Genomic DNA, 16,253 nt, shown 5'->3' with positions numbered 1-16,253 from the left:
TATTGATGTGTCTACATGATTCAAGCTTTTTGATGAATCCATGTTTAATCCTTCAGCATGTTAACATTCTTTACTATGCTAATTCAGTTGGTCTGCAATACACAAAATGTATACTAAAGCAATCATGAAAGGTCATATTGTAGTTATAGATGCCTCAACTGATTTACTACACCATGACCTACCATCTTTTAGAGGAATGATAGATTAGATGATTGGAGGAAAGATTGTATCTAATTGCAGGCATGTCTTCAATTTGGCCAGAATACAATGAAAGGCTTGCCCAATTCTAGTTCTACCTACCATCATTTGGAAGAATGAGAGATTACTGTAGATGGAAAAATGAATGATTGGATCTACTGGCAGAGACATACTTAGAATCACATAGGGAATGGGGTCACTCTCTGGTTAAATCAATACTGCTCCTATATATTATAATAATACGGACATACACCTGTTTTGAATGTTGCTGGTTTATGAGAATGAAATTAGAGTCTTGCCCAGTAAGTTTTAACTTCTTGATTACACCATAACCCACCATCATTTGGAAGAATGTTACAGCCACAAAGTTAAAATGTCTTGTGTTTTTGCCTTCCGATTACCCTTACTGGGTGCATGGAGTGCTGGTTAACATTGGACAATACCTTTGCTTTTGTCCAGTTGGAGTTTAGATCTACTGGCAGGGATATACCCCTGTGATGAATGTTCGTAGAATATGGATGAATAATGAGTGACTAGCCCAATAGCAGTTTGAACTTCCTGGATTTTAGATTTAGAATTTTTCGAGTATTAGCAAAATGTTTGCTAAGCTAAGGACAGTGTGCATTTCTAAAGTCAACCTAAACCCCACCTGGATGACACTAAGATTGTTAAAAAAAAAGAGATTGAAAAGAGAGACACAACCGGGCCTGATTGGCCAGCTCCCTCAGTCTTCCTTGGGTCTCCTATTAATCAATCTTCTTTTACTTTCCAGTGTTAAGGCTTCCTCCAGCCACTTGGCACAGAGGCTTCACACAAGTATGCTTAGCTGAGCCTGACCTCAGGCTCCAACATCTGAATGGTAGATTACCTTTTATTAGCATTAAGTGATCCAGAGCCAACTCTAAATCCAGCCCTGAGAAAGAGATGGAGTGTTTGGTCCACTTAATCTTTCCAATATGAATTAGACCTGGATCCCAAATAAAGTTCCACAAATCTGCAGCATAAAAATTACTTGCAGGTATATCCTGTCCATTTATCTCTTTTTCCATGCAAAGTGCTGCCAAATAGCCTGGCTATGGGTAGCAGCATGGATACTTAAACATGGTCAACTATACAAAACTAAGCCTATTTATCTAAATTTTAAGAGTCCTATTGCTCTTTATCTACTTTTCAAATGCTTATAGAAAAAGATCCAGCAAAATATTAGGTAATCATTATTCTCATTGTCTCAGTATAATTTACTGATCACAAAAGTAACAGTTATTTCAGTACTTTAGATGACCTTTCGCACCTCCCTCCCGATTGCTCTGACAAAGAGCCGAACTAAGTGCTTTGGAGTACAAAAATTATGGGTAGAAAATTAATGATTTATTCAAGATAAGATGTATTACATGGAAACGGCACTTGTTATATTATTTTCTTAGCAACAGAAAATCTATTATTAAGAGAAAAGGAGAGTTGTATTGAACAGGTCTTGCAGAAAAGACCGAGATTGTAATACTTCAATGTCCTAAATGGATTTTTATCAAGTTAATACTTAAGTACATTTTTGCTCTTTAGAAGATGAAAACTTTCTCAGTGGAGGGATAGGAAGAAAACTATATGTTCTTGTGGCTGCATACTGATTATTAATCATTTATTTTCTTAAAATTCTGAATATTTTTTTATATTTTTGTTGAGAAAAAAACAATCCGTTCTGGGGGATTTGTACTTTACATGAATTTTAACAAGCTTTATTACAGATTCATATCCTTTTTTCTACTAAAGAAATAGCCTTTTGTTTCACTATTTGCTTTGCAAGCTGATTCCTCTAAGGGAGGGTCTGGTTCATTATTACCCACTGGTGCACTCCCAGTTTTCTAATGTGAAAAGTTGCAGTGAAGGAAATTATATCTCTGATATTTTTTCTTACAAATCCCTATTTGTCTCAGTTAAATTGCAAATTCCTGCCCTCCTATGTCCGCCCAGCACCCATCATCACAGCCTTCGATACATGCTACTAAAGAGGAAGAGTGGAGCATGTCAAAACAACTCCTAAAGTCCTCTGGAGAAATGTAGGGGTTCCATGGACGCCATATTTTTTTAGATGATATTTGGTTCTAGGTAGCCATGGTCATGAGCTTGCCCTGCCTGTAAAAATAAATTCTCATCCCTGTGGGCGAATTTTAGTACAAATAACAGACATCACTTTTGAACACCTAATTTCACACCCGGCAGATTTGTTTTAAAAAATTACACCTATTAATGTCTACGTAGCAAGTATAAATGTAAATTATGCAGAGCAGAGCACTCCTTTAATTCCTTGACATGCAACAAATCTTGCCTATATTTCTTTCCCCTTGTTCTGAAAACACATTGCCAGTAAATAAATAATTCTATTTTCTCTTTGTCCCATGCATCGTCTCATTTTAATATGTTTACTTGTTTACCGGATTACGACCGTGTCTTGCTTCGGCAATGAAAAATTGAAAGGGCAGGCAGCGGAATGAAGAAAAAAATGGATCTGAGCCTCGTACACTTCCTAAAAGCCTCTACATTCACTGTGCAGCAAGACAGGCGGATGTGGATTGCATAAGAATTCAATTAATTTGTACATGAAAGAGACAATTTTTAGTAGGCCATTAGCCTCTATAATGGTCTCATATACCAGAAGCCAGTCATTTGTAACCCCGCCAGAGGAATGACAAACTGCCTGTTACAAATCTCGCTAAAGCTAAACTGTTTTATAAATGACACGCTTAACCCTTTTGTACCACCAGTGCAATTAGCTACAATGATGCAAATTAATAATTTAAAAGCTTTAGCTAAGCTCAACAGACATCGAAAACACCAATCAATCACAAAAAAAGGGGGCTGAAGGGTTGTCAGAGTGAACTTGTGTCAGCTATAAAAGTGAGCTTGTGACAGCTATAAATATCCAAAGCTTTTTTATTTCCGATTCTTTCATTTTGATATGCAAATCACATAAACAAATAGTGGGAAAAAAACTGCCCATGGAGCAAATAAAATGTTCATTAAAACTGGATAGATTGGGAAAATGATTTATTTTAGTGGTAGGTAAAACAATTTTGGCTTAATTGTGTAGTGCTTTGAATTGTCTAGTATGTTGTAACATGACAGGGAGTGGGCTGCGTAAGTATTTATTTCACATATTTATATAGAGTTGACCCACTGTGTTTCATAACTTTGAATGTCTTCTTTACATGGCTGCCTAAAGTTTAAGGGTTTCAAAGTGAACATAGGTTCACTTTATCAGAAACCTTATAGTAGATGTAAAGCCCATCATTAAAACCTCAAGCTAAATTTCAAGCAAATAGCCATGTACACAGGTCCATTTAGTGGAGCTGGTCTACCTGTCAGATAGATATGTGTTCCATTTATGCAGTACTGATATTTAAAATCAGAGCGGGGGACAGTCCTGCATGAAAAGGGGGCATGTATTTTGTTTGCTTCCGTTTCACTTCCACTTAAAGAGGAACGTTCATTGAAACAAAAAAACAAAACAGAATCACAACCCACTGTTTCTCCACAACTGGCTTCCATTCCGTCCCGTACCGTTTTCTTCGTCCCAGTGCAAAGTAACCAGCAGGTGCTGTCATCTTCGTCCATCTTCTTCCTGCTTCTGCTTACATCACCCGGTTCCACACTGTGCAGGCTCAAGATCAGGTGACATTTTTTCCTGTTAATGTAAAAATGAAAAAGTTGATTGTTATGAAATTAATGCAGTGTTAATATCTCTTTTTTAAAAAATGACCAACTGTACTTTGCACTGATTAGGTGGAGATCTTGTTGGTTTCTTTTTGGTGAACACGGCCAAGAACTAAGCACCAGGAATACCATAATTGTGCCATCTCTGAACCATTCTAGAAAGTGGATGCTGACTATAGGTGAAAGCTGGAAAACTTGGTTCAGCACTTTAGGCAATCTTTCTTTAATATTATCTGGTATATATAAAGTGCTTGACCAGGGTAGCTCGGACCTTCTAGCCCATCTCTTATAAACACCATTATAATAACTACCACCTACTACCAAATCTCCCCCTGCTTACCAGCCACTCCCCCCCTAATCTCCTCCTACCCCACGTTGCATACTAGCCCAGCCCCCTCTAGCCACACTACCTTTTTTCTTAACCCCTTAAAAGCTCTGGGCTAGGCCTAGCACCTGGTCATGCAGGCCCTGCGCCTAATTCTTACGGCTACGTGCCTCTCTGACATATTACACATCACTTATCATCAAGTCCATATTCATGTCACTAAATGGGCTCACAATCTAATGTACCTACCATAATCAATTACCAAAGTCATAGGATGCTAGTTAACCTAACTGCATGTTTTTGCAATGTGGGAGGAACCTGGAGGAAACCCACCCAGGCATGGGGAGAACATGCAAACTGCATTCAGATGGTGACCTGGCCAAGGTTCAAACCTGTTACCCGGTGCTGCAAAGAGTGCTAACCTCTGTGCCACTGTGCTGCTTATGCTATGCTTCCTAAAAGAGAAAGTAAAGCTAGTATGTTCTTGTATAGTATTAGATATTATTTTAACCAGGCTGGTTGTACTTTCTTATAATGAAAATTCAAATTTAAAAGTGAATTTAAGTAAATTAAGGGACAGATATGAATTTCTCAAGTAAGCCTGCAGTTATATTAATTCAAATTTCATTGTCAAAGCAATCATATCTGATTATTTAGGGTATAGGAGGCTGGATTGAATATCCAATATTATAAACCCTTTATTATTAGGATACATTAGCAGAGCCTGCCTCTTTACCTACATTCATTTACTCTAAAGATACAGGTGCTCCTTAATGAATTTTGTTCTATTTTGAGTCATTAGTCCATCCTATGAATTGTTTCACTAGAAACAATCCCATTAAGAGGCTTGCCCTTCTTGGCTCATTCTTGGTGTCATTTATCAATGTATAAATATCAACAGGGATTACGATGCATGCATATAATGGCTATAAGCTATCTGGGACAACAGTTTCATTGTTGGCTACTAGGGTCTGTTTTGCGTGCCAAATTGCCTTCGTTATAGATAGTCCTGGCACACAGTGTGTGTTTCTGAGCTGCAATGGTACCTGCATGCTGAAGGTTACAATTAGTAATAGATGAATCTTTTGGGTTTGCAATACTGGCATGTATCTCCAGCTGGAAGTAAACAGGGAAAAGGGAATCACATGGCCCCTTACCAGTTCACCTCTTTCTCTCAGGTTGGTCTCCCATCCACCATGTGTGTATTGGACAATAGGTAGTCATGCTTAGTAGTGATGATGTTGTTCATAAGCTTGTGAGTGCATCATGTCATTTATGTCCTTATTTGAACTTTATCAATGCCTGTAAGGATCCACAGGAATCCACACTCCAAAAGAGCCCATTTACAAGTGAAATAGTTACCCCAACAACCCATTGGAGACATCTCACTTCTATAGATTGGCCCAGTTCTCTCAGTTGAAAAAAATCAATAGGCTCATCAGCTTAAGGTTATTAACCTTCTACTACAACTATTAGTACATTTCTTATATTTGGTTGTAAAGGTATACTAATTGGCAATTGCATTGTGGGTAATGCTTAGTTCATCTGCAGCCCACAAAAGCAATACACTATTTAAGACAAAATGAAATGTATATAAAAAAAAAAAAATATAAATACAACTTTTCTTTTTGCATATTTGTTATGGAAGGGTTTCTTCAGAGTATTCTTCAGACATTTCATCTAATTAAAACAATGGGGGACTAAAATAACCCTATTAAATGCTTTAAATCTTTTTTTTTTTTTTTTTAGTATATTTTTAAGAAAATTCTTTCTTAACACTTGCTATTCATTCTTCTTTCTGATATGGAAGAACCAGTGGGCACCACCATCTTCTTCCTTCTTCTATTTACGTCACCCAATCTCTGCACTGCACGGATGCAAAATCTGGTGACATTCCTTCCTGAACATTTTACATTCAGGGGTGGACCGAAGCCTCTGGGAGGCTCTGGGTTTCCCATTCACTGTTTACTGCCGCTGTGGTTCATTTCTAAGGATAAAAGGTAAGTATGTGTGCAACATCTCTACTCATCAACTCAGAAGTCATGGGTACAAAATGGTTTGGTTCCTGCCTTAACCTTAATTAGCCCTAATGGTAAGTGCTTACCCAACTATAGTTTACCATAGGGGCAAGGACTTACCCACTGAATGAATATGAGCTTGCTAGCTTATAACCACAACTGTAGCTGTTCAAGTTAACAAGGGCTATGATAATCAGGTAAAATAGATTTTTTTAATTTAAATAAATTATTTAAATAAAAAAATTACCCCAAGCTATGTTGTATTAAAACAATATGCACAGCATTGCTCTATGAATCCCACGGAACATCTTTCAGGACTTAATTTGAGATTCTCCCCATTTTCACTAAAGTACAATGTATCTTCGCATTCAATTATACAAGCCATAGATCTGCAATTTAACTCCCATCAATAAAGTTGTAAATGTCCAACGCTCACATAGAGAGTTCTTGGGAATGAGATAGACGGAAACAAGAGACAATACATTAAGAGACGTATTGATTGTTGGAATCTTGTATTGCAGTTGGTATTGTGTAAAAAGCTTTCTGAACAAAATTTGTTGCCATCCCTGTCAAGTTTGCTAAATTGTCACAAAACATTGCAAGGCAAAGAAAAAGAACCTGGGCTTTTGCCAAGCTCATTCGGGTGTGGGTGTATATGACCATATTGCTTTAATATTAGGTGGGTTGGTGATATCAATTTTATTAAATGATCATTGGTTAAAGTTCTCTGGAGGCCACAAGAATAGTAAGTTGGAAAGGATAATTTGTTACAAGTATTAGATTTTATTAAAGGGTCAGTATATTCTACAGTTATATCTCAGGATTTGGTAGATGCTGCACTTTACGTACTATCCATCAATTTATCCTACTCTGGGATTCTATTGGAAGTTCTCTGCACTTGAGATGCCAGATCTGCATGTTTGCTGGGGCCATTATAAAGAGACCCAATTGTTTCTGTTCTTGATTTCTCACACATACAGATAATAAACAAAGTGCCCAGAACAACAAAATAAAAGTTAATGGATGATGGAGACAATGGTGTACCCAGAACATGGTGATAATGCAGCCTCAGGGACCTAAGCGCTGATATTATGAACTTTCATTAAGTTGCTCAGTTTTTATATGTTTACTTTAATTTGAATCATTATCATATTAATTTTTAGTCTACAACATTAATATTGTCAATTTAGAATGCCGCAGCTTGTTCATAGTTAGACATGTATCTCTAAAACAGCTGAGCTTTCATATTGTTTCTGACCTGTCACAGCAAAGATATTATACAAAGAGATTTAATTGAGATTTGATGTAAATGATGGCTTTTCAGGTTCTTCAGAACAATGACATAAATATTTTTCCTGTACTTTGTACTGCTGTTACTGGAACAGACATAACAGACAACACACAACCTGTAAACTTGTCACAGATCCCTGCAGGACCAGGCCCCTGTGCCCTCTTTTGTGTCACCCACCTTGAACTCCTCTCAAGCCAGAAGCAGCTCTGCCTAGGAATTCCATTCATTTTTTACCTACTGGTCTGAATCATGTAACTCATTGAGAGCTGCCCCTTTACCCCGGAGGAGCAGAATATTCTGCAGATGAGCTCTATCTTGTGACGGAATTGTAAACCCCACCTGAGGTGCCTCTGTTCCAGCACTCCCTCCGGTTGCTGCCTGTCCTTAGCTCATCCAACCACACTTTTGCCTTTCACTCTTGTACTGCGCATTGGTCCTACACAGAGAACAGGCACCAGCCCCTGCTTGTATGAGGGCCACAACCTGGACAATATATTGGGACCACCTTCCAAAGTCCATTACCTTGCCAAGTGCGCTGGGAAAGCCAGAGGCTGGCACCTTAGACTCTGCACCCCATACAAGTTCTGGACCAAAATCAAGGGTCCACCATCCACCTGTGATTACAGTGACGCATTGACAAAAATTTATACAGTAAAATGACAAATTAATCTGAGCATGTTTACAGAGCGTGGTCATATGCTTAGATATGATTCAGCGGCATTGAAACATCAAACTACATAGGTGCCCCTGCTAAAGGGCGCTTATGCCAATGGGGCTTGAAGGCCAATGAAAAATGAAAGATCACATAGTGAAAATGAAAGATAATTAATCATATGGCAAATATGTAAGATGAAGAAGATTTAAGAAGGTGACAATACAACGTGTTCAGCCCTGACGACTTATTAAACAGTGTCTGAAAAGAATTCATTTCATTGTGGTAAAATATAGTGCAATGCTGTCCTCATATGTCTGGTATCAGAGGCTCACTAATAATGTACCACATTTCAAAATTGATTGTTCTTTATCTATGTTCCAAAAAATCCATTTAATAAGTACACAATTGTGGCTGGTTTAGACAGCAATTTCACATAATCAACCCAGCCATACATAGCATTGCATCAGGCCATTTTGTGTTCTATCAGAATGTTCCTACAAGCCATTTGAAGATTGAGTGAACATACAGGCAGGTTGTAATCGGAGGTTTCAATAGCACAAAAGCATCATGCACTTCCCAGAAATGTAATCTCTTCTGATTGCATCTACATTATTTTGTGCACATCTGTATTACAATTTCCCATATTTATAGAAGAGTGCTTACTTTATAAACCCATTTCACTGTCCTCTTTTCAGTCCCTGAAAGGCATTTAATTTCTAAAACTACCTCATTTGAAAAGTGACGGCTGCGAATATCCATTACAATTGCATGGTTTCCTCTTCTAAAGCTTAAACTGGTGTCGCTTTAGCAGTTGATGACAGTCCTGCTGAGTTTTTGTTGAAATTATCTTCTTACTAAACTTGTAATAACTTTTATATTCTTTTATAACAACAGCAAAGACCTAATTTGTTTGACTCAATCCTTTTAGGTCATTGAAACCTAAGTTTCCCAACCAAATTAGGCAGTATGACTATGCAATAGTTATCTCTATAAAAATGTTTCCAACCTAAACCTTTTTTGGTTTCCTTATGACACATGTAGGACTGTACAACAGAAATTGTATAAATCAATTACCATATTAATCAAAAGAACACTGGCATCTTTAAGTTGCATTGGTATCTGCAAGATAAGGGTTTATTTCATGAACAAACCTTCTTGTAATTACCATGTCATATCTCACATAATGGCCCTGATTTATTAAAGGTCTCCAAGGCTGGAGAGGATACATTTTCATCAGTGAAGTTGGGTAATCCAGCAAACCTGGAATGGATTTCCTAAATGTCATTTGCTATTTGTTAGTAGATGTTTTCAATCCTGGACCTGATCCATTCCAGGTTTGCTGGATCACCTAGCTTTACTGATGACAGTGCATTCGCCCCAGCCTTGGTGAGCTTTAATAAATCAGGGCCAATAATCTCATGATTGAGAATCGCACAGACTGGTTGCTGATCATTAGTGGGGAAAGGATCAGCCTGATCTGACAGCTATCAGTCAAGCAGAATGATGCTTGTTAACTTTTAAAGCAGAAACATAAGGTAATTTTTTTACCATGACACATGAGGAACAGTAATCTATAGAAAGAAAGTGGTAAAAAATCTGTTTTGAAAGACATGCATATTTTTGTCATCTCTAAACTTCTTTGGAAGATGTCGGTCATCTTCCAGAGGATTCCAGAGGATTTATTTCGTTTTGCACCACTGCATTCGTTGCGCAGAAAATATTTCACTCGGGCTGTAATTGTGTTATACATCTTGCATGCTTGTAGGTTGGTGCTTGTGTCAGGCAGTCATGCAGTGATTTTTGGTCAACTCCTCCTATTCAGTTCCCTTCTACACAGGAATGTAGAACCTATGTCAAAAAGGTGGTGGGGGGTCCAAGTTAAAGCAAGATTTTCCACCAAATCCCTTTAAAAAATACCTATAGGTAGGGGTGAAACAGCAGTTTTTTCGGCAACATACGGAAGACAGATAACGTGTTTATTCAAATTATCAACTTATTAAATATGATGTCATAAATATTTTTTTCTCATAGAATTTTTTTTTTAAGCTTGCTGGAAAGAAGCTGTAGGCAGATATGGAAGCCCCTATATGGTAACACAATGTTCCAATAACCACCCAAAAACAGCTGGGTGGTTACTGAAAAGTGTCGGGTGGTGTGCCCAGCTAAAAGGAGCTGGGGAGAACACTGGTAATTCCAAATACTGATTACTGCAACGCGTTTTGCAGGTAACTGCTTTGAATTTAACAACATACAGAGTCGAAGGTACTGTGGATTGAGTAGATATGGACAAGGTAGGTCAGTGGATCTATTTATGAGGTCCATCTATTTATGTAGGAAAAACACAAGTTTTTTTTTTTTTTTTTTATGAAAATGGTTTTGAATACTTTTACAGTACTATAAATTCTATACAAAATCACTCAAACTGAGAGAGTAAAGGGCAGTATTAGAAATCAATCACACTATGATGCATGCACATGGCTTACTGTACAAGCTGATAGAAGGAAAGGACATTAGTTGGCATGTGAAATAACCCTATTGGTGTGCAGTTGTTCTTTCAATCTCTGTGTTCCAGGATCCCCCGATAACTGATTTATATTCATGTCTAAAATAAGACATGTAATGCAAGCACACATTTTTATTTTTTATTGTGTTAGCTTGTTGAAGGTGTGGAGGGGAAGAACAAGAGAAGTCAAGAAATAAGCAGATATAACTTCAGCTAAGTATAGCCCACTGATGGGTTTAAGGGCATGGGATTAACTGAGATCAAAATGAACTACTCCACTGGTAAGCTGTTCTTCCCTGATCAAGGTTCACTCTTGATTGGTGTATCATTTTAATATAATATTCATGGCATTAACAGCTGTGCTAGAAACAAAACAAAAATGCTTGTTTTCATAACTAGACCAAGGCCTATTCATTTATTATAGGAGTTTCCCAATAAATGCATTACAGACAGCAATCGCATCTTAATGACATATCTGAAGCGGCTTGCTGATGAATTGTAAATGAAAGTGAATGGTTGTTTTCACACGGCCATGAAAGAAGCACTTTCAGTAATCAATTTTAAATTGTCTGAGAGGCGATAAAAGCTCTGGATAAAAAGTACGATCATGAAAGATGAAGCTGAGTGTTGGGGATCTATGCACGGAAATGTTTAGAGAATGTCAGGTAAGCAACAATCATATTTTTAAGATAAATGGTTACATTTTTTGGAGATATTCCTAACAAATATTGCACAGTTTTGAAGAAGAAATGCCTTGTTGATGTAAATATACTCAAGTTGCTGCTTTTCAGTATGAGTAAGCTTCTTTTTTTTTTTAAGCTACAAATAGGATTTTTATCAAAATAGGTGTAATGCCAAACACTAAAACCATGTTAAAGCCAAAAAATATCAGCCGAAGCAAAATAAAAGCTGCTATAATCACTGTTTTTACAAACTTACCAGGTCAGTTACCCACTCTTTTTCCAAAGTGAATGATGTCCAGCATTGCTTAACTGTTCAACTGTATGCACAGTTTGCCAAGACATTGCTATGTCTTGGATCCAAAAGAGAATTCTGCAGCATTTGGTCCCTGTTCATGCACTTTTTGTAATGGGATGACAGCACTCAAAGTTGATGTCTTGCATTGACACCCTACCATGCACTCTTTCTTTTGAGATCGCAAGCATTGTCTATGGAGGTTGGGAAACCAGACCTGTAGTCAATGACATTCGGCCACCCATAAAGCCACTCGGTGTGCCTAATAAATATTAGGTGCACGGAGGCTAAAGACCAGCAACATAATTGAAATTTGACATACATATATGGGTGATATACTGGTAGCTCTTTTTCAGAAATTATGTTTATATCATTTTTACTGGCCCTTTACTCAATGTAATTTTACAGACATACATTAAGACATTACAGTAAGATAGTCATGCACCCTAGCTGTAAAAGTTATCTCACGCATAGAAAAAGGAAAAAAAAAACTGGTCTTTCAGGCGTGTTCCAGAGCTTTTGTTATCCTTGAAAATTTTTATTTTTTCTTTATATTAGCTAAGCTGCAATCTAGGCTTTTCTAGGTTAAGGTGGAAATAAAACACGGCTAAATAAAATAAGGCTGTGTTATTAATAGTGCAGTGATGGGGTTGTCATATATCACTGGGTCTGCAATGATAGCTAGATAGGAAACAGATGATCTGTTTTCCTAATTGCACGTTCATCAATAAATTACCCCATAGAATTAAAGTGTTTTATTATGCAGAACCGGTTTTAGTGGAGTGTTTTGTTCTGCATGGTTCCAGTGGGAATCTTACAGTGTAAAAAAATAACTCTATTGGTCAGTCAGCCACAAAATCAATTAAGATACTACTAACATTAATTTGCATGCTAACTAAACTGTCTCCTTTTGTTCTTGGAACTAAGCACATATATCTGTCTCTGTCTGCCTGTCTATCTGTCAATCTATGGATCATCCTTCTATCTATCCTGCCTTTAGCTGGACATCCCAGCTGGATATCCTGCCTTTAGCTAAGTTATCCCAACCAAAACCAAATCTGGTCAAGTCAAATTCTAATAGCATTCAGTGTATACAACCAAAGTTATGGACAGAAAAAACTGTTTCATGGGCCAAATGTGCTTGGACATTGCACTCAACTCCTCTCATCTCTCAATTCAGCCAGTGGAAGGGTCAAGATGGGAAGTAGGTGGTGACTCTTGTAAGACATTAGCCTGTTACCAGGAAAATAAATGTTATAGAAGGTCATGTATTTGTAAAGGTTTGCTGGATCACCCAGGCTCACCCATCATAGTCTAGATTCCCCAGTGTTTGAAAAAGCTTTAATTTATCAGGCTTGTCTTCATTATATTCCTACTTATGTCTGTCCTTTCTTGACCCTTTAATGTCTTTTTATCCTGACTTTCTTTCATTTTTTTCCCTTTTCTCTTTTTGTTGTTTACCATCCCCATCCCCACCCTCAACCTTTCTTGTCTACCCTATATTGTAACTGTACAGTCCTATACTTCTCTAGCCTCCATTTCTCCTCTCTGTCCTACTGTTCTCTCCTATTGCCTCGCCTAAGACTCTTCTCTTTCTGTCCTTAAATCTTCATCCCTATCCATTGCTATCCTGCTCTCCAACCTGTTCTTCTTCCCAAACCTTTTCTTTCATCCTCTTTCTTATATGCTACCCTTTATTTCTATCTGTTCCTCTTCTCCACCCTCCACCATCACCTCCTTTTTCTTCCCCTCTTTATCATTTCTTTCCCTTCTTTTCTTACCTTTTCCCTATTGTTTCCTCCACTTTGTTGCCCATGTCTTTCTCCCTTCCTTCTAGCCACATCATAGCAAATGTTGCTTTAGAGTTGGGGCTAAACTTTTTTAAAGTCAAAATTACCAAACAGTATTTGATTGTTTTCCCCTGAGATGACAGATTTAATACACTAAAGAATAATTGTTGACTATTTTCTATACTTGCAGAAGGTGTTATCTTTTAAGCAGTCACAGAAACAGTGACTCTGCTGGCAGCGTGCCGCGAGAAGGATAAAAAGCAGAGACAGCTTATTAGCATTCTTCTCACATAAAACCACATAATAATACAATATGCTGTGTTAAGTAATGCATAAACTGCAGGGAGAAAGGAATTTGGTAATTTGGATTAGGCTATGCTGAATAAACTCTGCAATAAAGTGATTCAGAAAAGTCTACTCAAACCAGGTGTAGAGCAGCAAACAAATGTAAGATGCCAAATATTCAGTAGCAGCCTATAAACAGCTTTGCCTTCTTCAACCGTGGTGCATATAATATAGTCCAGATGTTAGCAGCGATATTTCTAGGTTTTGAAAAAAAAAAAATTAACACCAGCCAAATCTTCAATTTTTAGTTTTTGATAGAATGTAAAATGTTTGGAACTTCTGAAAGGTCCCTTAGCTGGTCCCTGGCTGTGTGGTTGGGAAGATTTGCATTTTATCCTTCATTTTTATCACCTAAAATGAAGTCATGTGACTTTGACTGGTGGAAACATGTAAAGGATGTACAAACAATTCACATGTATCCACCCGGGGACATCCTAGTGTTGGATTTACTATATAAGATAAATGAAGGTGGAAATGGCAAACTTTATTAAAAAAAAAAAAAAGGTTGAATTTCCTTTTGGAGCTGACCATCAGGACTTGAAGTGCCTTTCCACCCTCTCTCTCTATTGTGGTCTTTCATGCCTCTCCCCCATCAGGCACTGTGGACTGGTGAAGGCCTATCTGGAACTTATGGTGAAAACAGGTCTTTTGGCATGTATATAAAGATATATTGCTGTGGCTGGCAAAAAGTTAAGGTTGTTTGGAAAAACAAATATTTGGTTGTATAATATGTTGGCTTGCTCCTCTTGTGCCTCTAAGGTCAATTTAATCAATCTGTAAGGGTGTTCTTATGGCCAGCAATGTAAAAAGCATTCTTCCCAATGACCACCACACTAATGTACTTTGAGCTGTAGATATGGTAATTATACCAAGGGTCACTAAAGACCTAAAAGTTATTTGAATGGGTTCACCCATGGTAAAAAGTTTGAGAAACACTGAGATAAGAATTTTATGTATGCATAAAATGTCTAAAGAAAAAAAAGCTATCATTGGGGTTCCACTTTATTGGTAGAAAGATCCTTACTTTGATGGGTGACCCTTATCTCTGGGGTAGAGGGACACACAAGAGAGACATCTCTCCTTCCAAATAAGACATCAGACATACTCCAGCCATTTTTTGTGTTGGGGGATGGGGGTTTACGATCCATTCTAGGTTTTAGGTGTAGAATTTTTGTTTTATTCAATCTTGTAATACCCATGTACAATCCTTTGACAGGAAAGGGGAAGATTGGTTTTTAATCTAATCTTTGGTGCTGTATACATAATATGGCTGGGTGCAGGGAGGTGACCACACTTTGTTGCTAAACTAGAGTATGGAAAAGTCAGGGCACAAGCCTAGCTCGGCTGTCCAGCAGGTGATGTGTAAATCTCAGGGTAGGATGATGAATAGAACTATATTTTCTTTGACATCTTAAACATTTGGCTTCATATGTATTTCATCTGTGTAGTTAGCTTTTTGCCTGAAGTTCAGCTTTATTGTCACAATTGTATGCATTGCATGTCTAAAAAATTCTAAAAACATTTTCCCTTTGCTATATATAGTTTTATGCCTATACTTGCCCTATACTATTGCGTAAACCTATAGGGATTTAGAGTTATTACTGTTAATATGGATAAAATAAACTGTAAAAGAGGCTTTTCTGTTTTTAATAAAAAGAGGTTTCAAGGAATTGTACGTTTAAGAAGATTGTGATTAATGGATTAAACTGATGGGTATTTTTTTCCACAGTCAGGTTAACAGTTTCCAACTATTAATTAGTCCGTTTAGGCACAATATTTAAGCAGCCTTCGGTTACGAAATATAAAAGGGAAGGCATTATTACTCCAGGCGAGGCAAATGAATTAGCGTAGCCCAGAAGCTGACGGCTAATAACACAACAGTGTCAGGAGGGAGAAAAAGCTTGACTGCAAAGGTAATAATTACGGAACAAAAGTGCGTTTTCATGTCAGGATAGGAGGTGAAGTGCCTGCATTCAAGCCTGTGCACCACTTTATTGGATAATCACATGTGTTAATGTTGGGCATTGAAGAGTGTAGCCAGTACCCAGTAATATCTGTGATGGAAGATAAAATTAATATCTATTCTACGGGGAATAGGTTGGTCTGTTTTTACTCCCAAAATGACAGGTAGAAAAATAGAAGCAGCTTATCAATTTCTAATAGTGCAGGAGGTACCAAAAGGAGGATCAAGCTATAAGAAAAAAAATCTGTTCTCAATGGAATATCATATGGAATTACTGAATGTTTGCCATTAGCCAGACTTTTTTTTTTTTACAATGGAGCATCACACTTCTTACTCAGGGGCTCCTACAGATCTCCCTAAAGGAACACAAACCAGGGAGAGATCCAGACTTGCCCAAAGCAACCAATCACAAGCAAACGAAGAACATTCCCAGCAGCTAAACTACTTAGAAAATTTAAGACAAGGGTAGATTTATGAAACTT

Source organism: Pyxicephalus adspersus, chromosome 7 (genome assembly GCF_032062135.1).
Source record: "Pyxicephalus adspersus chromosome 7, UCB_Pads_2.0, whole genome shotgun sequence".
Classification (NCBI taxonomy): Eukaryota; Metazoa; Chordata; class Amphibia; order Anura; family Pyxicephalidae; genus Pyxicephalus; species Pyxicephalus adspersus.
The sequence above is the reverse complement of the archived record's forward strand: the minus strand, read 5'-3'. Positions refer to the sequence as shown.